Source organism: Salmo salar, chromosome ssa20 (genome assembly GCF_905237065.1).
Source record: "Salmo salar chromosome ssa20, Ssal_v3.1, whole genome shotgun sequence".
Taxonomy (NCBI): domain Eukaryota; kingdom Metazoa; phylum Chordata; class Actinopteri; order Salmoniformes; family Salmonidae; genus Salmo; species Salmo salar.
Window position 1 is genome coordinate 47,953,180 of NC_059461.1, and position 27,185 is coordinate 47,980,364.

Consider the following 27,185-nt stretch of genomic DNA (forward strand, 5'->3'; position numbering starts at 1 on the left):
GAAGACATTTGAATCGTCCGGTTGGAATATTATTGAACTTTTATGTTAAAAAGGCCCTAAAGATTGATGCTATACATCGTTTGACATGTTTCTACGAACGTAAATATAACTTTTTTTGACTTTTCATCGTGAAATTTTCGGCGCGCTTCCTACATTTGGAGTAGCTTACTGAACGCGCTAACAAAGAGGACATAAATGATGGACTTTATCGAACAAAACAACATTTATTGTGGACCTGGGATTCCTAGGAGTGCATTCTGATGAAGATCATCAAAAGTAAGGGAATATTTATAATGCTATTTATGATTTTAGATGACTCCAAAATGGCGGGTATCTGTATTGCCTGCTGTTGTTTTCTGAGCGCAGTACTCAGATTATTGCAAAGCGTGCTTTCCCCGTGAAGCTTTTTTGAAATCTGTCACAGCGGTTGCATTAAGAAGATGTTTATCTATAATTATTTGAGTAACAGTTTAATATATTATCAACGTTTATGATGAGTGTTTCTATAAATTGATGTGCTCATTCACCGGAAGTTTTCGGACGAAAAGCGTTTCTGAACATTACGAGCCAATGTAAAATGGGGTTTTTGGATATAAATATGAACTTTATCGAGCAAAACATACATGTATTGTGTAACATGAAGTCCTTTGAGTGCCATCTGATGAAGATCATAAAAGGTTAGTGCTTAATTTTAGCTGTATTTCTGTTTTTTGTGACGCCTGTCCATGCTTGGAAAATGGCTGTGTGGCTTTTATTTTTTAGGCACTGTCCTAACATAATCTACTGTTTTGCTTTCGCCGTAAAGCCTTTTTGAAATCGGACAATGTGATTCGATTAAGGAGAATTGTATCTTTGTACAGGAGTACTGCACACTGAAGAATGTTAACTTCTTTCTGTGTGGCTTCGTAGTGCACCAAGATGCCCCGTGGTTAGGATCCTCTCCAGATGGCATCACATTTGATCCCAGTGTGAGACCACACTTTGGACTCTTAGAGGTCAAGTGCCCAAATGTACCAAGTTATGTTGACTGCTCTTACCTGAAGATATGGAATGAAGAGCTGAAGTTGAAGAGATCTCATGCTTACTACTGGCAGGTGCAAAGGTCAAATCTTTCTCACAGGTTGTAGCTGGTGTGACTTTTATAATCTGTGCACAGGAGGATATCCTAATGTTGAAAGGATATATAAAGATCTACAGGTTTCAAAAACTATAAGAGAGAAGGTTGACCACTTTATTTTTACCACTACCTGCAGAAGTGTCTTATCTCGCACCTGAATGGATCCCCTGCATGGGTGCCAAGTTTAGTGGTATCATGAAAATAAGTATTGATGTTATTGTGAAGAAAACTACAGTATAATAGATTTGTTAAAAAAATGTATTTCAGCAAATGTTCAACAGCTCAGTTAATCAATTACACATCTCTAACATTGTATTCAATCTTGCATTCTGGCTATTCTGTGTTTACTTGATTTCTTTCCCCCACCCCTAAACTCATTGCCTAATTAAAAACAATACAAGCTCCACACAAACTGATATTCACTGCAACACAAATGATTAATACATGTCAAAGATAAACAAATTATTATTTTGCTGCTAGCAAATAAACACATGTACATTTACACTGGCTTGGCCCATGCTATGAGCAAAGGTTCATTTTGATAGTCGACCAACAGGCACGCCACTGCAAATAATTGGTTGATGCTGCATGAGATGGTCAGGGGGATGACTGTCAAACAACTTATGCTCCTTTACTCTGCGGCTCATTCTTTCACCATGCACTCTCAGCTTGGCAATGGATTGTGTCTCCCTAACCTCATGCGCTGGCATCTGTGTGCGTCTTCAAAGGCTGGCCTGTTGACTTTGCACGGAACAATGTCATTTATGAAAAAGCCCTTATCTACCACACGGCCATCGCTCATCCATATATTTATATGTACGTATTCTTATTCATCCCTTTACATTTGTGTGAATAAGTTAGTTGTTGTGAATTTGTTAGATTACTTGTTAGATATTACTTGTCACGCCCTGGCCATAGAGGGGGTTTTGTTCTTTATTTTGGTTAGGCCAGGGTGTGACTAGGGTGGGCGTTCTATGTTCCTTTTTCTATCTTTTGTTTGTGTAGCTGCCTGTGAGCAGCCCAGAACGTCACGCTTCGTTTTTGTCTGTATTGTTTTGGTGAGTTTCATATTTATTAAACATATGGAACTCTAAGTACGCTGTGCCTTGGTCTACTCCTTTAGACGATTGTGACATTACTGCACTGTCGGAACTAGAAGCACAAGCATTTCACTACACTCGCATTAACATGTGTGTACTGTATGTGACCAATAACATTTGATTTAATTAAATTTTTAATGGCCATGTCAGGGGTGAGTAAGGAAATTATTCCAGACTGCTTGAAGATCTCCTTGTCACTCACAGATCCAGCATACAACGATGACACAAGTGACAGCTCCATGTGGTGACATTCCCAACATGCCCTTAAAGGTACAGTGTGTCTTGTAGGAAGAAAATGCCTCACTCTGCAGTAGTAGTGAAGATGGTGTCTGGCAGCGGAGTTCAGTGCAGTCGATCACTACCTGGGTGTCTGGATAGTCCTTGAACTCAGGTGGGCTTTGATGGTTTCCTTGGGGACCCATATCCGTGTTGATCCAAGCAGACAGTAGAGGAAGTTGGCCCAAGAGATCACTGTCGATTGGTGGAGACTGAACCGATGGGCCAAATCCTTCTGCTTCAGACCCAGCGACAGATGAGTCATAAACAAGAAGAACTCGTCGATTGATGGCAGTGTCTGAACATAAAGAAAAAACGTTTTACTACAATTTAGTCCTTAAATTCGGTCCATAACACAAAGTAAACATTGTTTAACAATTACAGTAAGATCAAATAATATTCTCTTAAGTACTGTATTTAATGAAGTTGTCCCCTTACTGGTTTTCTTCAAGTAACACTTGTTTCAGATGGATTGGTGCTTGTGACTCTTATTAACTTGGTCTCTGCTGCCCGCTCAATCAAGTGCCAGAAGGCCATCAGGTGGGTGTAGCTTGCAAATCTAAAGACTGACCCAGAGTATTTGAATACCAAAAAAGCTCATTAGTATTATTGCCCATCTTCTCTAAGCATCAAGTAGCACTAGACATGAACTAGCTGCTATTGTAGCCTGTTTTTCTTGTTACTGCAATTTGTACTGTAATTCACAGCATTGAATTTGTTTCCAAAATTTTTACCTGGGAAGTGGACAAGACCCAAATCTTATTTGCAACAACGACCTGGGAGCATTTTTGGGGGTTAACTGAAAACTAATGTATTGACAATATACATTCAATGTGCCTACTTATGCTAGACTAGTTTTACATGTATTATTTTACCTTTATTTAACTAGGCAATTCAGTTAAGAACAAATTGTTATTTACAATGACGGCCTACCAGAGAACAGTGGGTTAACTGCGTTGTTCAGGGGCAGAACGACAGATTTTTTACCTTGTCAGCTCGGGGATTCGATCCAGCAACCTTCCGGTTACTGGCTGTCAAACAGTGGGTGCAGCTGGTGCATGGAAGTCAGGCGCAGGAGAGCAGAGATGAGTGGACAAAGCACTTTACTGAGGCAATTATTTGAACAGAACGCAACCGCGTCACAAAAACAAATGCCCAAAGAACAAGTGAGGCAGCACAAAGTACAACAACCAAGTACAAAATACCGACTGCCACAAAGCACGGGTACAAAACGAAACCCGGCGCAAACCAGCCGGAAGCGTGCCAACCTGACAATAAACAATTTCACACACAGACATGGGGGGGAACAGAGGGTTAAATACATGACAAGTAATGAGGGAAATGTAAACCAGGTGTGTGGGAAAACAAGACAAAACAAATGGAAAATGAAAGGTGGATCGGCGATGGCTAGAAGACCGGTGACGTCGACCGCCGAAACGCCGCCCGAACAAGGAGAGGAACTGACTTCGACAGAAGTCGTGACACTGGCCCAACACTCTAACCACTAGACTATTTGCCACCCCTAAATAACAATGAACATGTTCTTCGGAATAATAATAATAGTATAATAATAGTAAATAATAAACAATAGTAATGCTGGATAATAATAAATCATTACTGTGTGTAAAAACGTATATCCTCGTCAGAACCAGCAAATCGCTGTAGACCAAAGCCGTGTTGGGCGAACGGTTTCTCCAACTTAGCTCAAAGCCCCTCAATTTCTTTTATATGCTCATGCTTTGCCATTAAAGACATGTCCAGGGCTGTGGGTTCAGGGACTGCACAGTAATCATGTGTCTGGACTGGATCAAGAGACGGCACAGTCCATAGGAAGCACACCTTGTACTTCGTCCTCCTCAGTCGGGGCAGGAGGTTTCAGTCTTCTTTCCCAAACACCAGGTCTCTTTTCAATGTGCCAGTTCCACGGGAAGACTGTAGGAACAACACCTCTTTTTAGGTATTGTCTTTTTCCCTCAACAAAGTCACTCTCGATGAAATGTGTACTACACACCTTGGTGTGTTTGGTGACCGTAAATTTGTCACAACATACTGCCACCAACCACCCTTTTCTGAGTTCTACATCGACCGGGAAACTATGGAAGCTCATAATACCATTACATTTTGAAGAAACTGAACACAGAGGCACTGCTCATTAGCACCTCCTTCGCGGGGCTGTAATTTAAACGTAGTCATTGCGAAATATTTCAGTCAGAAATGCATCGACGACAGTTATTGTGCTAGTAAGCTAATGATAAAAACAAGTCAGCAACCCGGTAGGAAGTAAAATAGAGTGTGGGAGGCAGTATATGCATAGAGCCTATTCTGGTTCAGCTGACTGAGTTTTCTGTATGAGGTGAGTTAGTGTGACAGCAGTGGTCTAGCCCAAGTTGGGCCCAGGAGACACAATACACATGTACCAGGATGGGGTACTTCTCTCTGTGTTTTCTCTTTTCCAATAAACAACAAATACAACACATGGGCTGTATACATTCAACCCGACGAGAAAGCTTTACAGGTATTGCACTGTATTGAGTCATCTGATGAATTTGAACCAAATTTGAACTGTTATTTTACCCTTACTAAATGTATCCCTCTTCTCCTTTCATCCTCCCCCTTCCCCATTTTTCTACAGTTCCTTCCTCTTAAAATGGCCCACTAAGCCCTCCATCACCTGCTCCATGCATTCACCCCCCAACCCACCGGTGAGGTACTGAATGATGCTATAGGCTACATGATCAGTTCCTGCATGTAGGCCTATAGATGAACATAGGCCATAGTAATATATGGAAAGAAAAAACGGTCTAGATTTATTCGTAGGCATATATCTCTCCTTTTCCATTTTAGGCTAGTAACATTTGCGGATTATATCACTTTTCCTCTCTTTGTTGTCTCTTGGCATTTTGTACTGCTTCAAAATTTTATGGGCCTCAACTCCACTTCCCTTTCGCCCATCTAGTAGAGACAGACTGCCCTCTATAGTGACAACATTTAGTAGTCTACTATCGATTGCAGTCGGGCACTGCGAGAAGGCGCTCACATCAGAGACCCCACATGACTGGCTTGATGGAGAGGACCGTTTTAACTAAATATAGGCAATGTGTGGAAGAAGAATTGTGAAATAACGTATTTAAAGGAAGAAGAGGAAAATGTGTGTGTGAGAAAGCAATACCTTGACGTTTTAATAAACAGCGGTTATAGGCCATCACACATTTAATCGACATGGGATTAACTAACCACGGAAAATGATGCAAATGGACGATAAACAATTGAGTTCAAAGTAAGATCCTGGTAGCATGTCATTACCCCGACTCCAGCTGACTAACTTCCCGGAGGCTCTGCATACCTCTCCCAGATGGTTTGAGTAAGTGGGTGGGTAGGCCTATGCGTGTATTTAAGAACTGGATTTGTTTGTTGCACAATTCCCCAAAATGGAGTTTAGACGAACAAATCGAGATAGGAATGTTGGTTCAATCTGATTTTATTTGCTAGGCCTATTTTTTTCTAATTCATCTCAATTTTACCATTGGGCAGGTCACACTTGGATCTATTGCCAACCCGGTAAAATGTTGTGACCAGGACTATGTAGCTCTCATAGATTTGTGCGTTTAATCCGGTTCACTGTTCTCTGACCCAACCTTCACCCCGGACCAGAGCTCCATCGGTATGCCTACAGACCCAGACCCCAAAAAGGAGATCAAGAGGCTGCGACCCAAGGTAGGCTACCGTCTTATCGGTGTTTACATGATAGCCAGTCATATAGTCACGCTCAAAAACGTACTTCTATATTGCTAGTAGTCCAGCTTCTTACTCGTGATAGTCATGCTCATTTTATGGATATCTGTAGCCTATGTTATAATTTTTATGTTGACATTATGAATTGCATTTGAGGATATGAGTAAATCTAGGTAGTTCAAGGCAGAGTTCAAAGTTGGGTGTTGCTCTTGGACAGATGTAGGTTACACCTGAACTGACTCACTGTCTGTGTTGCCAGGTTAAGTAAACATTTCTAGTCCAATGACCACTCAAAACCCGCCCACAAGGGCTGAAAAATAGCCCAAATTTGTTTTCCAGCAGCAAGAGAGGAGTTCTCACATTTATCCAATAGGTATCTTCATAATGACAATCTAAATACTTATGGTCAATTTGCTTTACCTTGTTCTTTGCATTTCTCCCTTTCCCTTTCATCCCACCAAATTATTTAATCTGAACTATAGAAGTGATTCATAGTGAATGGTTAAGAGGTATGTTTTTTTCAGAAAACATTCTTCTGAAATGCTGTTAACACAATGTTAATCATTGTGAAATAGTGTTAATACAAGTCCGATTGCTCTAAAATAATCGTATTCCTTTAAAACGGCAGTATACAAATCTAAAAGCCCCAACAGTTTCCTTTTTGGTTTCTTTTATATCATAATAAATGTCAATTAATGTGTGTTTGCAGCCTGATGTGCCATCCTCTCTTTGGAGCACGATGGAAAGAAAAGCGAGAGGAGATCCATCATGAGTCCAGTACATCAAGATAGTGTATTCTACTATTAATCAATCAATCAGTCAATCACTACTATACTTTGATAGTCTGTCATGGATTTAGAGATAAGTACTCACCAAAACAGCAGTGCTGGTTTGATAGTAGCCCTCCATAGAGGATGGGCTACTAAACTGTGATCCCCACACAAGTTGCTGCTGCCATTCCCCATATGTTGCTCTACAGAGAGTAGAACAACAGACTGAGAGATAATGAGGGATGAGTTTGAGAAACAGGGGTAATGAGACTTTACAGATGACTGAAGAAAGTGTCTCTGTGTGTAGACACAGAAATAACGCTTATAAAAGTTGCTCACCCTGCTTTTTTCTTGTGTTCAGCAAACTCCCTGCCCGTATCCAGAGCACTCTCCTCCTGCTGTGAACTGCCACTCTGTCTGTTCCTCTTTGTTCCACTGATCCAAACTATTCACATCAAATGTAACTATTTACAGTCTGTTTCCTCTCTTCTTTTAGATAAGAGGGTTGTCCCCGTTTACCTCAGCCTGTTGTGCTGAGTAGATGTCAGCGGTGAACAATGAGAGCATCCTTGCTGACGTTCCTTTGCATGTGGGCTCAGACTCTCTTGATGTTCTCAAGGCATCTTTCCTGCATTCTGTTTCTCAGCTTGTTTTTTTTAATCAATGCCATCTGGGAAAAGGCACGTTCAACAGCAGCATTGCTGAATGGCAAAGAAAGCATGGAGAGAGCAAAATGTCCAAGTTCCTGTAAATCTTTCTCCCCCGCAGCATCAGTGTGTCTAACCTAACCTCTAGCCTAACCCTTCTATTTTACTGCCTTCTTTGTTGGTCTATTATTGAGTGTTCGTCACTCCACTGTTGGTCAGCCTTTCCAGGATCTCCTTTTTGAAGAGAGGGAAGAAGGAGAGTGCATCTAGATGTGGCTTGACGCCATTGAGCACAATGCTCAGGATGAGAGAGACTCGAGTGCCTCCAGTTGTTTGACGTTATCCCGGAAGTCTTTTCTTGATCTCCCTTATCAGAACAACCATGTGGTCTATGCACTGGGTTTTCATGTCCTGTACCATTTCTGGGTCTATTCCTCTGGTGGAACTGAACTCCGAAGTCCACAGCCTCGAGCGGCAGGCGATGCTCATCTGTTAAGTCTAATTCCATGAGTTCACTCCAGGTGTGGTATTCTTGTTGCGTCATGACTCACTCCACAAGAGGGCAGTAGAAGGTCATTAGATCAGATATTAGTTTTCCTGGATTGGCTGAATCGAGCTGGAAAAGTTTGTTGATCCTGTGCAACGCTCCCACGATTGGACGCAGAAACTTCAGGTACACAAGGTTGGCTGGGTCAGTGGTAATGAGACTTTACAGGTAAAGTAGCTCTGCAGCACAGTTTCTCTCATTGTCTTTGGTGATCTGAAAGTGCAGTTTCAGCTCATCATACATTGACGGTACCTGATTGACGCAATCACTGATTGCAAGCCATCTGGTGTCAGAGTTGCAATATCTTCAGAGGGCTTCACTAACATTGATGGTGGTATACATGTCTTCATATTCCGAGAGTCGCTGGGTGGCATTGGAGAACCATGTATATGTCTGTGACACCATACAGTGCATTCGGAAGGTATTCAGACCCCTTGACTTTTTCCACATTTTGTTAGGTTAGACTTATTCTAAAATGATGAGGAAAAACATTAATTTAATCCAATCTACATACAGTACCCCATAACGACAAAGCAAAAACAGGTTTTTAGAAATGTTAGCAAATTTATAAAACAGAAATACCTTATGTAAATAAGTATTCAGACCCTTTGCTATGATCAATCAATGAAATGTATTTATAAAGCCCTTTTTACATCAGCCGATGTCACAAAGTGCTGTAAATAAAACCCCAAACGGCAAGCAGTGCAGATGTAGAATCACGGTGGCTAGGAAAAACTCCTTAGAAAGGCCAGAACCTAGGAAGAAACCTAGAGAGGAACCAGGCTATGAGGGGTGGCCAGTCCTCTTCTGGCTGTGCTGGTGGAGATTATAACAGTACCTGGCCAAGATGTTCAAACATTCATAGATGACCTGCAGGGTCAGATAATAATAATCACAGTGGTTGTAGAGGGTGCAACAGGTCAGCACCTCAGGAGTAAATGTCAGTTGGCTTTTCATAGTCGGTCATTCAGAGTTAGAGACAGCAGGTGCGGTAGAGAGAGAGAGTCCAAAACAGCGGGTCCGGGACAAGGTAGCACGTCCAGTGAACAGGTCAGGGTTCCATAGCTGCAGGCAGAACAGTTGAAACTGGAGCAGCAGCATGAAGAGGTGGACTGGGGACAGCAAGGAGTCATCAGGCCAGGTAGTCCTGAGGCATGGTCCTAGGGCTCAGGTCCTCAGAGAGCAGAGAGGGAGAAAGAGAGAAAAAAGAGAGAGAATTTGAGGGGGCATATTTAAATTCACACAGAACACCGGATGAGACAGGAGAAATACTCAAGATATAACAGACTGACCCTAGCCCCCCGACACACAAACTATTGCAGCATAAATACTGGAGGCTGAGACAGGAGCGGACGGAAGACACTGTGGCCCTGTCCGACGATATCCCCAGCAGGGCCAAACAGGCAGGATGTAACCGCACCCACTTTGCCAAAGCACAGCCCCCACACCACTAGAGGAATACCTTCAACCACCAACTTACCATCCTGAGACAAGGCCGAGTATAGCCCACGAAGATCTCCTCTATGGCACAAACCCGAGGGGGGCGCCAACCTGGACAGGAAGATCACGTCAGTGACTCAACCCACTCAAGTCACGCATGGAAGAGCACCAGTAAGCCAGTGACTCAGCGCCTGTAATAGGGTTAGAGGCAGAGAATCCCAGTGAAGAGAGGGGAACCGGCCAGGCAGACAGCAAGGGTGGTTTGTCGCTCCTGTGCCTTTCGGTTCACCTTCACACCCCTGGGCCAGACTACACTCAATCCTAGGACCTACTGAAGAGATGAGTCTTCAATAAAGACTTAAAGGTTGAGACCGAGTCTGCGTCTCTCACATGGATAGGCAGACCATTCCATAAAATTGGAGCTCTATAGGAGAAAGCCCTGCCTCCAGCTGTTTGCTTAGAGCTTCTAGGGACAGTAAGGAGGCCTGCGTTTAAGGAAGCCAGTGTAGAGGCTAGCACTGGAGTAATATGATCTTATTTTTTGGTTCTAGTCAAGATTCTAGCAGCCGTGTTTAGCACTAACTAAAGTGTATTTAGTGCTTTATCCGGGTAGCCAGAAAGTAGAGCATTGCAGTAGTCTAATCTAGAAGTGACAAAAGCATGGATACATTTTTCTGCATCATTTTTGGACAGAACGTTTCTGATTTTTGCAATGTTATGAAGATGGAAAAAAACCTGTCCTTGAAATATTCTTTATATGTTCGTCAAAAGAGAGATCAGGGTCCAGAGTAACGCCGAGGTCCTTCACAGCTTTATTTAAGATGACTGTACAACCATATGAGACTCAAAATTGCATTTATGAGCACTGCATTTATGAGCACTGTGCATTTTGTTTTGTGGATATTGATTCCTTTCTTTGCAATGTCTTCAACAACACATCTCAGGTGATCTACAGTTGCAATGCTGGAGTGGCATGCAATATGTGCAGCCATCTGTAACTCTGATCGTTTAACTGTGTTATTCTCTCTTACAAATATATACTGAACAAAAATATAAACGCAACATGTGAAGTGTTGGTCCCATGTTTCATGAGGTGAAATAAAAGATCCCAGAACTTGTTCATACGCACAAAAAGCTTATTTCTCTCATTTTCTGGACAATTTTGTTTATATCCCTGTTGGTGAGCATTTCTCCTTTGCCAATATAATCCATCCACATGACAGGTGTGGCATATCAAGAAGCTGATTAAACAGTGTGATCATTACACAGGTGCACCTTGTGCTGGGGACAATAAAAGGACATTCTAAAATGTGCAGTTTTGTCACACAACACAATACCACAGATGTCTGTGGAAAGTTTCTTGCTAGTAATTTAGTTTTGAGGGAGCGTGCAATTGGCATGCTGACTGCAGGAACATCCACCAGAGCTGTTGCCAGGGAATTGAATGTTCATTTCTCTATCATTAGCTGTCTCCAACGTCGTTTTAGAGAATTTGGCAGTACGTCCAACCGACCTCACAACTGCAGACCACGTGTAACCACGCCAGTCCAGGACCTCCACATCCGGCTTCTTCATCATCTGAGACAGCCACTTGGACCGCTGATGAAACTGAGGAGGACATTCTTTCTGGAATAAAGCCCTTTTATGGGGAAAAACTCATTCTGATTGGCTGGGTCTGGCTCCCCAGTAGGTGGGCCTTGCTCCCAAGTGGGTGGGCCTATGCCCTCCCAGGCCCACCCATGGCCCACCCCTGCCAGTAGTGAAATCCATAGATTATTAAAGCATAATGAATTTATTTATTTGCATGATTTAATTATATGAACTGTAACTCAGTAAAATAGTTGAAATTGTTGCGTTTATATGTTTGTTCAGTATAGTTCCTGTGTCAAACAATGGTCTTGCATAAAAAAAAATGGTGCAGCATTTCTCTTGTTTCTCCGTTTGTGCATGAGAAATAAGATCGGCGTCGTGGACACACATTTCTGATTTGCAATGCCTACAGTAAGCTTTTGTCATCTCCTGGGATGCACTTAATCCATTCCGTTAAACCTGTTCTCTTTCCCAGTCTTTGCAATATTTTCTCCCATATTTTGCCCAATTTACCTGGCATTCGGACAGTAGAATCATGTCTAGCCAGCAAACTAGCGTGTGAAATCTGTTCTTCTGGCCTCACCTCTGCGCCACTGCGCATCGCCCTCTCTCTCTCATCTGACTTCAGCTTTCTGGCCAATGTTAGCTAGCTAGCTGCATAACCAGAGAGAAAGCACATTGTTCGACTCCCTCTGAAACTGTTGGATTATTCATGATCAGTTTCTCTCCCTTGCTGTGTTGGCTGTAATGATTGGTAGGACTCGGGGTGGTTAGGTTGCAAAGAATGAGACCAAGAATACTTTTGAGGGAGAAGTATGTAGCTATCTAGCGCTGTCCGTTGTTAAATTTCACATCACCTGTCATGATGTGACTCAGCTGCTCAACAGTACAACACACACATACACACCCCTCCCTTCCAATGACTGTATATGAAGCTCCCTCCCTGCCACTCACTCACTCAGCAACAGCCTCACTGCCTGATAGTTAGCAGCAGATCACAGTCAAATTAATAGATAATAAAAAAAGATTCATGCGATGGCAGCCGCAGCCCTTACAAAAAAAGATAGCCGTTTTGAAACTGCAGTAAAAGTGCAGTAACTACAGTCGACGGTGGTATTTTGGACGCAGTAATTGTAGAATAACTGCAGTGTACTGCCTTTATACCGCACTCTAAACTGCAAAATTACTGCAGTAAAAAAAAAACGTTATTTTAGACGCAGTATTTGCAGCATACTGCAGTTATACTGCACAGTATTTACAGCATACTGAAGTTATACTGCACTCTGACCCCAATCTTTTTTCGTAAGGTATTTAGAATGGCCCGAAACCCGCAACATTTTCACCCACGACATAGTTTTCAATGTATCCCAATTTGCTAGAAAACCGCGAACATGGCAACGCTGCTCACTGTCAGGTGTGGTCGAGTTCTGAGGAAGATAAATTGATCTGCTGGAGCATGTTCAGAGAGGAGATGGAACTGACAGAATGGAGCATGTTGAGAGAAAAGAAAGAGAACTTACAGACTCTGAGTCTGAGCCAAACAGCTGGGCAGGATATCTCTAAAAGCAGAACAGAGATGGAATGACGAGATAACAACCTGTATGATGCAGTTTAAGTCATTAACATTGCCTTGTCATCATCCAGTCAACTGTTATGTGGAAATTCGTGTTGTATTGGTTTCACATTCCCTCAGACTAAACGGCAACATGTGCTGTGGGGTAAACTGTAGTCTTGAACTCTGCCCCTTGTCTCTCTCTCTCTGCAGGAGATCAGTACCAATGCTGTGTTTGTGGAGGACACGACGTGTACCACCGATATCTGCCAGGGCCAGCTGGGTAAGTGTCTGTGTGTGTATGTTTTAAACATCATAGGATGGGGTATCATTTCAGTAACATGTAGACACTTAAATCCAACTCACAGTTTTCCTGTATAACCAGATTGCTCTCACTTCTCCACACCTATTCTCCTGGGGATGGGCTTGAGAGATCATGGTTCTTTCCTCTACATGGACACACAGGGCAGCTGTTTGCTGTTAGAGAGGAGTGTGTGTGTGTACAGGCATGTTTGTGAAAGAGAGAGTGTGTGGGAAATCTACAGTTTCCTCAATTCTCAGGAAATTATTAGATATTAAAAGCAGGGGAGAGAAGGGTAAATTGAGCCATTTTCAGCATCACCATTATTTATTTAATTTAATTAGGCAAGTCAGTTAAGAACAAATTCTTATTTACAATGACGGCCAAACCCGGATGACTCTGGGCCAATTGTGCGCCACCCCTATGGGACTCCCAATCACGGCCGGTTGTGATACATCCTCGATGTCAAGGGAAATATAGTATTCTTTCTAACAAAGATATCTACATATATTTCAGGATGTTGTGTATCCCTGGATATAATCAGAATTCATATAAACATAACAGTTTTGAAAACATAGCTTGTCCAAAAAAGGGGTCTCTTTCCACAACTTATTCCGGGTATGGGGTAAGTTGAGCATAGGGACAGGGTCAGTTGAGCCGCCTTGGGGTAAGTGGGTGTTGGTGTCCTGTGACAGTGGGTGATGGTGCTGGTAGGTCAAAGTTTTTAATTCATCAAATAAAATGTTGTCAGCAGGTGTTATAGTGGGTGCAACGAAATGTGTTACAAGCTCCTAGCATTGCATTAAAATTGTCAAACAAGTACGCAACTAATAATAAAAAAACTACAAAATATCTAGGAATATATAGATAAAGATATCCCCTGATACTGACCCTTTTCGCCCAGTGTTGGAGTCAACATGGGCCAGCATCTCTGTAGAACACTTTCGACACGGAGAATCCATGCCCTACGAATTCAGGCTGTTCTGAAAACTCAATATTAGGAAGGTGTTCCTAATCTTGGTACACTCAGTGTATTTTAAGATGTCAATGCCAAACTTAACATGGTTCATCATGGTATTGTTGTTGATGACCCTAAAAAGTTTCAAGCTGACAGGCCATAATGAAGTATATTTACAAAGGATTTAAATGGACACGCAAAATCAGATTTCCTGATTTATCAGTAACTCAGGCTCTGCCAGCTGGCGATCACCATAATTGCCTGCAGTTGATGGCTTATAAAGGCTTCCTGGCAGAGCAATGCCCTTGACCTGATTGGTGCTGCTACCTGGGGATGGAGTGTGGAAGTGACAACCTGGTAGTGTGTTGCCTAACTGTTTGCTAAAACTAACCTAAACCCCATATCATAACAATAGCTAACATGCATATTGCCTCTCTTTCTTTTTCTAATAGGTGACTGTTGGCTTCTGGCTGCCCTGTCCTGCCTTACCATGCACCCCAATCTCTTTGTCAAAGTGGTACCACCTAATCAGAGCCTGACAGAATCCTATGCTGGCATCTTCCACTTCATGGTAAGACGTGGGGAGAGTTCATGAGCTTGCTGTGTACATGTGTTCTGCATACTCACTTTTTGTGAATGCAATGAGAATGTCCCTTACTATCTTATTAGAGTAGCAGGTCTTGTAAAAGAGCAAGAGAAGCAAAGGTAGGACTGAAAATAGTAGTAGAGATGGAGAGGTGGAATTAAGGAGTCCTCAAGGGAACAAAGGGAATGAGAGAACAGAGGAGTGTGTTATCGTGTGTATGACAGAGAGTGTGTGTTATGGGAGGAGGTGGTGTAACTAGATCAGGGTTCCTCAACTGGCGTCTGTCCCGTGGGCCGAATTTGGCCAGTGGGTGATTTGTATTTTTTTTATAGTTGGACATAAAAGACTCTAGCAAGACTCTACAGCAAGGTCATGAACCCTCCCCACGTCTTACCATGAAGTGGAAGATGCCAGCATAGGATTCTGTCAGGCTCTGATTAGGTGTCCCTTGGCGTTTTTCCTATTTTGTTGCATTACAACCTGTAATTTGAATCGACTTTATTTGGATTTCATGTAATGGACATACACAAAATAGTCCAAATTGGTGAAGTGAAATGAAAAAAAGTACTTGTTGCAAACAAATTCTAATCGGAAAGTAGTGCGTGCATATGTATTCACCCCCTTTGCTATGAGGCCCCTAAATAAGTTCTGGTGTAACCAATTACCTTCAGAAGTGACATAATTAGTTAGATTGTACATAGGTGGACTTTATTTAAGTGTCACATGATCTGTCACATGATCTCAGTATATATAACATCTGTTCTGAAAAGCCCCAGAGTCTGCACCACCACTAAGCAAGGGGCACCACCACTAAGCAAGGGGCACCACCACTAAGCAAGGGGCACCACCACTAAGCAAGGGGCACCACCACTAAGCAAGGGGCACCACAACTAAGCAAGCGGCACCATGAAGACCAAGGAGCTCTCCAAACAGGTTAGGGACAAAGTTGTGGAGAAGTACAGATCAGGGTTGGGTTATAAAAAAAAATCACAAACTTTGAACATCCGACAGAACACCATTAAATCCATTATTAAAAAATGGAAAGAATATGGCACCACAACAAACCTGCCAAGAGAGAGCTGCCCACCAAAACTCACGGACCAGGCAAGGAGGGCATTAATCAGAGAGGCAACAAAGAGACCAAAGATAACCCTGAAGGAGCTGCAAAGCTCCACAGCGGAGATTGGAGTATCTGCCCATAGGGCCACTTTAAGCAGTACACTCCACAGAGCTGAGCTTTACGGAAGAGTGGCCAGAAAAAAGCCATTGCTTAAAGAAAAAAATGGTGTTTGCCAAAAGGCATGTGGGAGACTCCGCAAACATACTGAAGAAGGTACTCTGGTCAGATGAGACTAAAATTGAGCTTTTTGCCCATCAAGGAAAACGCTATGTCTGGCGCAAACCCAACACCTCTCATCACCCCAAGAACACCATCCCCACAGTGAAGCATGGAGGTGGCAATATCATGCTGTGGGGATGTTTTTCATCGGCAGGGACTAGGAAACTGGTCAGAATTGAAGGAATGATGTATGGTGCTAAATACAAGGAAATTCTTGAGGGAAATCTGTTTGTCTTCCAGAGATTTGAGACTGTTATGGAGGTTCACCTTCCAGCAGGACAATGACCCTAAGCATACTGCTAAAGCAACACTCAAGTGGTTTAAGGGGAAACATTTAAATGTCTTGGAATGGCCTAGTCAAAGCCCAGACCTCAATCCAATTGAGAATCTGTGGTATGACTTAAAGATTGCTGTACACCAGCAGAACCCATCCAACTTGAAGGAGCTGGAGCAGTTTTGCCTTGAAGAATGGGCAAAAATCCCAGTGGCTAGATGTGCCAAGCTTATAGAGACATACCCCAAGAGACCTACAGCTGTAATTGCTGCAAAAGGTGGCTCTACAAAGTATTTACTTTGGGGAGGTGAATAGTTATTCACGCTCAAGTTTTCTGTTTTTTTGTATTATTTCTTGTTTGTTTCACAATAAAAAATATTTAGCATCTTCAAAGTGGTAGGCGTGTTGTGTAAATCAAATGAAAAATCTATTTTAATTCCAGGTTGTAACTCATAATCATGTAGTAATAATGTTTGTCAAGCTAAAACATTAAAACCTCATCCAGATCGTGAGTTATGGCTTAGTGGTTTTCTCTGGTGAAGTATGTGTGGCATGACTTAACGCGTTGGACAGAAGGAAGGGGGGATACATACAAGTAGACCTGGAGGGGTTATGTTGGGAGCGTAGTCCAGACTTGTAGGTAGCTACTACCCTGGGACACATGTATTCACGCACACACACAGCCCAGTGTTTTTCTCCAGCTGATCCCCTTATTGCCATGAGGGCCTTTAATCTAGACCTCACAGCGTCTCTCTCTCTCTCTCTCTCTCTCTCTCTCTCTCTCTCTCCCCCTCCCTCCCTTTCCCCCAAATAAAATGTTATTGGTCACATGTGCCGAATACAACAGGTGTAGACTTTCCAGTGAAATGCTTACTTACTAGCCCAAATATAAGACAAATATTTCAACAACAAAAAATTGAAATAATAACACAATAACAAGGCTATATACAAGGGGTAGCAAGTCAATGTGCAGGGGGTACGAGATACTGAAGTTTAGTTGAGGTAATACAGTATGTACATGTGGGTAGGGTTAAGTGACTAGGCAATCAGCAAATAGTAACACAGAAAATAGTAATACAATAAAAATAATAACGAGGCTATAGACAGAGTACCAGTACCGAGTCAATATGCAGGAGGTAGTTGAGGTAATACAGTATGTACATGTGGGTAAGGGTAAAAGTGACTAAGATATATAATAAACAGAGTAGCAGCAGCGTATGTAAAGTGTGAGTTTGTGTGTGTGGCATCAATATGCATGTGTGTGTGTTTTCTGTGTATGTGTTTTCTGTGTGTGTGTGTTGGAGTGTCAGTGTAGTATTTATGAGTGTGTGGGTAGAGTATAGTGAGTGTGCATAGAGCCAGTGCAAGGGAGTTATTGCAAAACAATTAATAATAAATCAATGTAAATTGTCCGGGTAGCCATTTTATTATCTGTTCACCGCTTTCCATGCAGTAGCAGAGAGAACAGTCTATGACTGGGTGGCTGTAGTCTTTTTATTTATTTTTTTTAGATTTCCTCTGACACCACCTGGTATAGAGGTCCTAGATGGCAGGGAGTTTGGCAAAAGTGCATTGCGGTCAGATGCCGAGCAGTTGCCATACCAAGCAGTGATGCAGCTAGTCAAGATGCTCTCAATGGTGCAGCTGTAGAACTTTTTGAGGATCTGGGGGCCCATGCCAAATCTTTTCAGCCTCCTGAGGAGTATACCACCTCAGTCACCGGCTTCATCAATAAGTGCATCGACAACGTCGTCCCCACAGTGACCGTAAGTACATATCCCAATCAGAAGCCATGGATTACAGGCAACAGCCACACCAAGCTAAAAGCTAGAGCTTTCAAGGAGTGGTACACTAATCTGGGCGCTTATAAGAAATCCTGCTATGCCCTCAGACGACCCATCAAACAGTCCTGTATTGACGCTTTGCCTAAGATTGAATCCTACTACACTGGCTCTGATGCTCGTCGGATGTGGCAGGGCTTGCAAACTATTACAGGCTACAAAGGGAAACCCAGCCGCAAGCTGCCCAGTGACGTGAGCCTACCAGACGAGCTAAATGCCTTTTATGCTCGCTTTGAGGCAAGCAACACTGAAGCATGTATGAAAGCACCAGCTGTTCTGGATGACTGTGTGATCACGCTCTCCGTAGTCGATGTGCGCAAGAACTTTAAACAGGTCAATATTCACAAGGCCGCGGGTCCAGACAGATTACCAGGACGTGTACTCAGAGCATTCGCGGACCAACTGGCAAGTGTCTTCACTGACATTTTCGACCTCTCCCTGTCTGAGTCTGTAATACCTACATGTGTCAAGCAGACCACCATAGTTCCAGTGCCCAAGAAAGCGAAGGAAACCTGCCTAAATGATTAACGCCCAGTAGCACTCACGTCGGTAGCCATGAAGTGCTTTGAAAGGTTGGTCATGGCTCACATCAACACCATCATCCCGGAAACCCTAAACCCACTCCAATTCGCATACCTTCCCAAGTTGGAGAATAAACCCACTAGTACACCACAGAGTGTAATGTAATTACTAGGTGTTACACTTCATTTTAACTAGCTAAATGATGTGTATCTTGATGGGTACTTACTTGTAACAAATGTGTACTCCTATAGTACATTAGCCATCCTGATAACCTGGCTCTTATTTTAAGGCGTCTGGAAACTTCATCCAAGTGGGAGGATAAACACAGTACTACATCCCAGAGCACATGCAATATCTGCCTAAGCACAATGTAATTACTAGGTTTTACACATGATTTAGCTAGTTAAAATGAAGTGTATCTTGAGGATAACTAACTTGTAATGAATGTGTACTTATGAAGTGCATTACCTATCCTAACAGCCTGGCTTTCATTTGAAACCTTCTGGAAGCGACATCCAAGTGAGAGAGTGCATGTAATATCTGCCTAAGTACAATGTAATTACTAGCTGTTACACAGGATTTAGATAGTTCAAATTAAATGTCTCTTGAGGGGTTCTTACTTGTAATTATTGTGTACCTACATAAAAAGTTACCTATGAGCAATTGCCATATACTTACTTAGCACTCATTACCAAGTTAAAACAAACAAAAGATGAGCTTCTACTTTAGTTAACTTTATTGCAACGTGTAAAAATACCTTACATTTCTTACAAAATAATAAGGATTTCTATTGTTGTATTAATAATTTGATTAATTACAATAAACAAAGGTATAGACCTACTCAATAACATAAAATAACTATTTTAATAGTTGACTCAAATGTGTATGGTGTGTAGCCGAGTTAGCTTGCTAGCTATTTCAGAGAAAAAAAGATGGTCTTTTTTTCATCTTTTTAACATTACAAGTAACAATGGAAATCGACAACGTCTGTTTCTTTCCTGTAAGCATTTTCCCATCCTGTAGTATGAGACCTTGTGGACCAAACCTGCCGGCCAAACCCTCCCCTAACCCAGATGACACTGGGCCAATTGTGCGCCGCCCCATGGGTCTCCCGTTCTAAGCCGGCTGCGACAGAGCCTGGACTCGAAGCCAGAATCTCTAGTGGCACAGCTAGCACTGCGATGTAGTGACTTAGACCACTGCGCCACTCGGGAGGCCCTCTGGGAAATTAATTTCAGCCAAGATTGGATTGGCATTTTAGTTTGTCTGTGTTTGCGCATCATGTGTGCGAGACGAGTAGGCCTTTGCTCAAGGAGAGCGAGACAGTCAAACATTGCAGGCTTACCACTGTTGTGTCATCGGCAAACATGATGATGCTGTTGGAGTCGTGTTTGGCCATGCAGTCATGAGTAAACAGGGAGTATAGAAGGGGACTGAGCACGCTTCCCTGAGGGGCCCCCGTGTTGAGGATCAGCGTGGAGGATGTGTTGTTACCTACCCTTGCCACCTGGGGGCGGCCCGTCAGGAAGTCCAGGATCCAGTTGCAGAGGGAGGTGTTTAGTCCCAGGGTCCTTAGCTTAGTGATGAGCTTTGAGGGCACTATGATGTTGAACGCTGAGCTGTAGTCAATGAACAGCATTCTCACATAGGTGTTCCTTTTGTCCAGGTGGGCAAGGGCAGTGTTGAGTGCAATAGAGATTGCATCATCTGTGGATCTGTTAGGGCGGAATGCAAATAGGAGTGGAGGGAAATCTTAACGCTACAGTATACAATGACACTCTAGACTATTCTGTGCTTCCAACTTTGTGGCAACAGTTTGGGGAAGGCCCTTTCCAGTTTCAGCATGACAATGCCCCCGTGCACAAAGCGAGGTCCATACAGAAAAGATTTGTCGAGATCGGTGTGGAAGAACATGACTGGCCTGCATAGAGCCCTGACCTCAACGCCATCAAACCCTTTTGGGATGAATTGGAACGCCGAACTGCGAGAGGGGCAGCAAATGGAGGACCAACTCCATATTAATGCCCATGATTTTGGAATGAGATGTAAGATGAGCAGGTGTCCACATACTTTTGGTCATGTAGTGTAAGGAACAAAGTTTCTCTGTAGTTACAGACTGCAATTACCACCAGTTAGTTACATGTTGTTAGTACAGGATGTAACTTGGAATTATCACAATGAATTACAATACTTGTTATAGTGTTATTACACTGTAATAAGGACCCCTTAAAATGAAGTGTTACCATTGTGTGTGTGTGGTTCAGGTGAAGAAGCCGGCTGGTGAGGCCTTGTTGCTGAGGCTGAGGAATCCCTGGGGCTTTGTGGAGTACTCTGGACCCTGGAGTGACAAGTAAGGAAGAGTATGTGTGCACATGTTTCATTTTGTCGTTACACAGGCTGGGATTACACCCAGCCTGATCAATAGAAATAGACTTTGATGTTGGAATGTTTCAAAAGGTCCATAAAACGTCGCTATATGCCTTCCTTGGCACTCACAACAATGTTTTTTTTACGATTGAACTCGTGATGCTCAGACCATTGCGCCACCGCAGTTCTCAATGCTCTAGCAAGCTGTGAGAATCCTTGATGGTTAATAGCGAGTTCTTTTTTATTAGGAGTAAAGACTGGGATGATGTGGATGCTGCTGAAAAGTAAAGGATTGAGCTGAAAAAGAGTGAGGATGGAGAGTTCTGGTAGGTTCTGGCATTACAAACACACGTAGACACAAACATACCTACAAAAATAACACACACACACACACACACACTGACAGTCTGTATCCTCTCTGTTTGTCAGGATAAATGTGGAGGACTTCAACAGGCTGTTTGACACAGTGGAGCTGTGTAGTGTGAACCCTGACCCCATAGTGGAAGAGGACACACCCACTGACCCCGACTCCCCTGCCTCCCCCACCTCTGCCTGGACCCTCAGCTCCCACAAAGGCCCCTGGGTATCTGGCTCCACCGCAGGGGGCAGTCGTAGTTACCGTCGTGAGTGTGTTTCAAGTTTCAAGTTTCATGAGTGATATGTACAGTGGGGGGAAAAGTATTTGATCCCCTGCTGACTTTGTACGTTTGCCAACTGACAAAGAAATGATCAGCCTATCATTTTAATGGTAGGTTTATTTGAACAGTGAGAGACAAAATAACAACAACAAAAAATCCAGAAAACCGCATGTCAAAAATGTTATAAATTGATTTGCATTTTAATGAGGGAAATAAGTATTTGACCCCCTCTCAATCAGAAAGATTTCTGGCTCCCAGGTGTCTTTTATACAGGTAACGAGCTGAGATTAGGAGCACACTCTTAAAGGGAGTGCTCCTAACCGCAGCTTGTTACCTGTAAAAAAGACCTGTCCACAGAAGCAATCAATCAATCAGATTCCAAACTCTCCACCATGGCCAAGACCAAAGAGCTCTCCAAGGATGTCAGGGACAATATTGTAGACCTACACAAGGCTGGAATGGGCTACAAGACCATTGCCAAGCAGCTTGGTGAGAAGGTGACAACATTTGGTGCGATTATTCGCAAATGGAAGAAACACAAAAGAACTGTCAATCTCCCTCGGCCTGGGGCTCCATGCAAGATCTCACCTCGTGGAGTTGCAATGATCATGAGAACGGTGAGGAATCAGCCCAGAACTACACGGGAAGATCTTGTCAATGATCTCAAGGCAGCTGGGACCATAGTCACCAAGAAAACAATTGTTAACACACTACGCCGTGAAGGACTGAAATCCTGCAGCGCCCGCAAGGTCCCCCTGGTCAAGAATACATATACATGCCCGTCTGAAGTTTGCCAATGAACATCTGAATGACTCAGAGGACAACTGGTGAAAGTGTTGTGGTCAGATGAGACCAAAATGGAGCTCTTTGACATCAACTCAACTCGCCGTGTGTGGAGGAGGAGGAATGCTGCCTATGACCCCAAGAACACCATCTCCACCGTCAAACATGGAGGTGGAAACATTATGCTTTGGGGGTGTTTTTCTGCTAAGGGGACAGGACAACTTCACTGCATCAAAGGGACGATGGACGGGGCCATGTACCGTCAAATCTTGGGTGAGAACCTCCTTCCCTCAGCCAGGGCATTGAAAATGGGTCGTGGATGGGTATTCCAGCATGACAATGACCCAAAACACACAGCCAAGGCAACAAAGGAGTGGCTCAAGAAGAAGCACATTAAGGTCCTGGAGTGGCCTAGCCAGTCTCCAGACCTTAATCCCATAAAAAATCTGTGGAGGGAGCTGAAGGTTCGAGTTGCCAAACGTCAGCCTCGAAACCTTAATGACTTGGAGAAGATCTGCAAAGAGGAGTGGGACAAAATCCCTCCTGAGATGTGTGCAAACCTGGTGTCCAACTACAAGAAACGTCTGACCTCTGTGATTGCCAACACGGGTTTTGCCACCAAGTACTAAGTCATGTTTTGCAGAGGGGTCAAATACTTATTTCCCTCATTAAAATGCAAATCAATTTATAACATTTTTGACATGCGTTTTTCAGGATTTTTTTGTAGTTATTCTGTCTCTCACTGTTCAAATAAACCTACTATTAAAATTATAGACTGATCATTTCTTTGTAAGTGGGCAAACGTACAAAATCAGCAGGGGATCAAATAGTTTTTCCCCCCACTGTACGGGATACACATGGTATACATCGTCCAATGAAATGCTTACTTGCAGGCAGGGAGGAATGGGGGGAAAGTGGATAAACTGAGCATTATAATAAGAGTCTGGTAGCAGGAGTTGTGATTTGTGTGTAGCATGAATGTGTGTTTTGTGTTTGTGTGGGTGAGTGCATGTGTGCTAAGGTTCGGGAGAATGAGAGCAGGTAGTCAGTCCAGTTCAAGTGTTGATGGCTTGTAGATAGAAACGGTCTCTGAGCCTGTTGGTATCAGACCTCATGCTCCAATACCGTCTGCCAGACGGTCAGGGAGAACAGCTCGTTCCAGTGGCAGAATGTTTGTAAATTCATCCCCTCATTTACACCTCTCCTTTTCATCAAACCTGTCTCTACCCTGTTATCTATCTATCCCTCTGTCTCTCTCTCTCTCGCTGTGTCTCTCTCTTTCTCTCTCTCTATTGTAGGATCTTTCTGGAAGAATCCTCAGTTCCAGCTTGTCCTTGCCGAGCATGATGACGATATAGAGATGACCCCGGAGGAGAAGATGGTGGCAGAGAAGCAGAAGAAGAAAGCAAAGCAGTGCACCGTGCTGGTGGAACTACTGCAGAAAGACCGGAGAAAGAGGAATAAAATGTACTTTCTCCACATCGCCTTCCACATCTACAGGGTGAGAGAGAGAGAGAGAGAGAGAGAGAGAGAGAGAGAGAGAGAGAGAGAGAGAGAGAGAGAGAGAGAGAGAGAATGTGTTGTCAATTGTATGCGCTGTGAATGTGAATGTTCTACATTTTCAGTTAATCTGACGTCTTTCCTGTCTCTGCAGGTTCCTCCAGAGGTGAGTATTTTATTATAAAGTATTTGAAAAACACAACTATTTACTTTAGTTAGACTACACTTTTAAATCGACCAACCGTGGCCGCTGCTGCCTCTCTCTCGACATCTCCTTTACTCCATATTTTCCATCTCTGCCTTTTTCTCTCTCCTCCCACTCTCGTAGCTCCAGAGCCTGTGTTTGGTCCAGAGTTTCTTCTCTAACCAGCATCCTGTGGGGCGCTCTGGGAAGTACCAACCCCTCAGGTACTTCAGTAGCCAGTCTTTACTGCAAATATGTCACATTTTTATGAAAACAGTCAATACATTATTATTAGATTTTCTTTGTAGCCTTTATTTAGGCAGAGGAGTCCCATTGAGACCCATGTCTCTTTTTCAAGAGAGCCCTGCATAACAAGACCAAGCAATTACACTGATACTACAATCATGGCAGGAGTATAGGAAACACACAAAGAAAAATACTAAAAACACAATCATAAAAGGTCTCCATATATACTTCCATTCATTTTTATCCCATAGAGGTTGTCTTCTTCTTTGGTCACCGTGGGGCTGTGTGTAGGAAGGTGAGGCTGGACCCGGGAAACTACGCGATTCTGGCCTCCACCTACAGGCCCAACGTGCCTGCGGAAATCTTCCTCCGCGTCTACTCCAAGACTGGCAACAATCTAGGGTACGGAGAGGAGGGTGGTGGACCAAACACAGGCCCTGGAGCTACGAGAGTGGGAGGGTAGAGGAGAGAAAAAAGGCAGAGATGGGAAATATGGAGTAAAGGAGATGTGGAGAGAGAGGGAGCAGCGACCACAGTTGGTCGATTTTAAAAGTGTAGTCTAACTAAAGTAAATAGTTGTGATGCTATTGATGATAATTAGTAAGAGACTGATGGTGCTCCTCCTTGTATTCCAGGACCCAAGACTTCACCTGCTCCACTGGCTTCCTCATGGTGAGTTAAACTTTACTGAAGCCTACTTCTACTGCGTCCTGCTCTCCAGTTCAGCAAGCCAACTGTCTGTGTGTGCGTGTGCGTGTCCTTCACAGGTAATGTCAATGCCACCAGTCTTGCCAGAGGATCGCAAGAGAGTACAGAAGACCTTTGATGAGGTGGCGGGGCCGGTAGGAATTCTCTCATCTCTAAATCTAACTCAATCATAGAAGATAAATGTCTCCCTTAGACAGTCTTAACCTCATGTTCTCTCTCCCTGGCAGGATGACAAGCTGAATGCTAAGGAGTTCATGAAGCTGGTTAACTCAGGTTAGATCATTAATGAACCCATAAGAGTCTAAGCCCTGTCTAATCCGGAGGGGGGTTTTAAGACCCCTTGAAGTATCCTAAAAATATATTAAAAATGAAAAAATTGAAAACGAATACAAACACATTGAATAACAGATTCACGACATGAAACAACAGCTAAACGATGAATCTTGTGTGGCCTGCGGGCGTCCTAGAGCACAACAACCGCCATGTATGTGTTTGTGAGAGTCATATTATTGTGCAGTCCAAACTGTTTGGACGCTATAGACGGAAGTTGTCAGATTGGCTGTACTGACTTCAGACGAGCCCCAAGACGCTTGTAGGGGTCACAGAGCAAACCGTTTGGACGCTACAGAAGATTTTGTGAGAAGACCGATTTTTTGGGGGGGATGTCTCATGGTCTGACAAACACCGCTCTAGCTCTGTCACCTTTTTCGTCAGATGCGGAAGTGCGACATAGGCGAATGTGGTGGATTGAGACGCATCCAATGCAAAAACATTTATCTGTAGCTTAAACTGACAGATTTCTATGGGGATTTTTTATTATTATGCTAATTAGATTTCAGCGGACATCAACCTTAGGGGGTTTAATGAACTCAGGTTGTCATTATAAGGCGATATGTTAATTTAGTCAAACCATGTTGCAGAACTCTTTAAACTGCTGCAAGGAAGGGTACCACTATTGCATGTTGCTGGGGAATATTCGTACACAGCAGTACCAGTAAAAGCCAGTAGGTGGGAGCAGAGTAGTAAGAGACACATTTTTGGGGGGAAGCAGATATGACTTTTCTAGGCAAAATCTCATAGCTAGTATACCATTACAATCCTCTGCCTTGTTCACTCCTCCCCTTCTCCCCTTATCAGTTCTGGAGAAAGACTACCAGCTGCCACTGGAGACATGCAGACAGCTCATCTTTGGAGAGGAAGTATCCTTTTATTTGACCAGTTGTCACAACCTTTCCCCATACATCTCACTGGCTTTGTTTTTCTTGCCAGGACCCGTATCCACAAAGCATGTCAGAGTAGAACTGCTGATCTTGGATCCGTCCAAATAATCTTATTGATTATGATCTAAAAGGCTAAACTGATCCTAGATCATCGAGGTTGGACGTTAGCTCATTAGCATATTGGCCACATCGAATGGGTGTCACCTCTGTTATATCTAGCTTACAGTGCCTTGCAAAAGTATTCATCCCCTTGGCGTTTTTCCTATTTTGTTGCATTACAACCTGTAATTTAAATAGATTTTTATTTGGATTTCATGTAATGGACATACACAAAATAGTCCAAATTGGTGAAGTGAAATGAAAAAAATAACTTACAAATAAAAACGGGAAAGTGGTGCCGTGTATATGTATTCACCCCCTTTGCTATGAGGCCCCTAAATAAGATCTGGTGCAACCAATTACCTTCAGACATCACATAATTAGTTAAATAAAGTCCACCTGTGTTACAATCTAAGTGGCACATGATCTGTCAGATAATGTCAGTATATATACACCTGATCTGAAAGGCCCCAGAGTCTGCAACACCATTAAGCAAGGGGCACCACCAAGCAAACGGCACCATGAAGACCAAGGAGCTCTCCAAACAGGTTAAGGACAAAGTTGTGGAGAAGTACAGATCAAGGTTGGGTTATAAAAAAATATCAGAAACTTTGAACATCCCACAGAGCACTATTAAATCCACTATTTGAAAATGGAAAGAATATGGCACCACAATAAATCTGCCAAGAGAGGGCCGCCGACCAAAACTCAGGGAGCAGGCAAGGAGGGCATTAATCAGAGAGGCAACAAAGAGACCAAAGATAACCCTGAAGGAGCTGCAAAGCTCCACAGCGGAGATTGGAGTATCTGTCCATAGGACCACTTTAAGCCGTACACTCCACAGAGTT

At 43.2% G+C, this 27,185-nt stretch overlaps 1 long non-coding RNA gene and 1 pseudogene across 2 annotated transcripts; one reads left to right on the forward strand and one right to left on the reverse strand.

The window, feature by feature from the left end:
• Window positions 1–1,361: 1,361 nt before the first annotated feature.
• Window positions 1,362–3,525, reverse strand: LOC123729230 (uncharacterized). Of its 2 annotated transcripts, XR_006760950.1 has the most exons (3): window positions 3,481–3,525; window positions 2,932–3,059; window positions 1,362–2,791 (listed from the first exon to the last, which is right to left on the reverse strand). It is a non-coding gene; the product is annotated as an uncharacterized lncRNA (long non-coding RNA). The 2 variants fall into 2 exon arrangements; XR_006760949.1 differs by lacking the exon at window positions 3,481–3,525 and having other exon boundaries at window positions 2,932–3,444.
• A 1,316-nt stretch (window positions 3,526–4,841) lies between these two features.
• On the forward strand, window positions 4,842–26,869 carry LOC123729175 (calpain-8-like; annotated as a pseudogene).
• The last annotated feature ends 316 nt before the right edge of the window (window positions 26,870–27,185 follow it).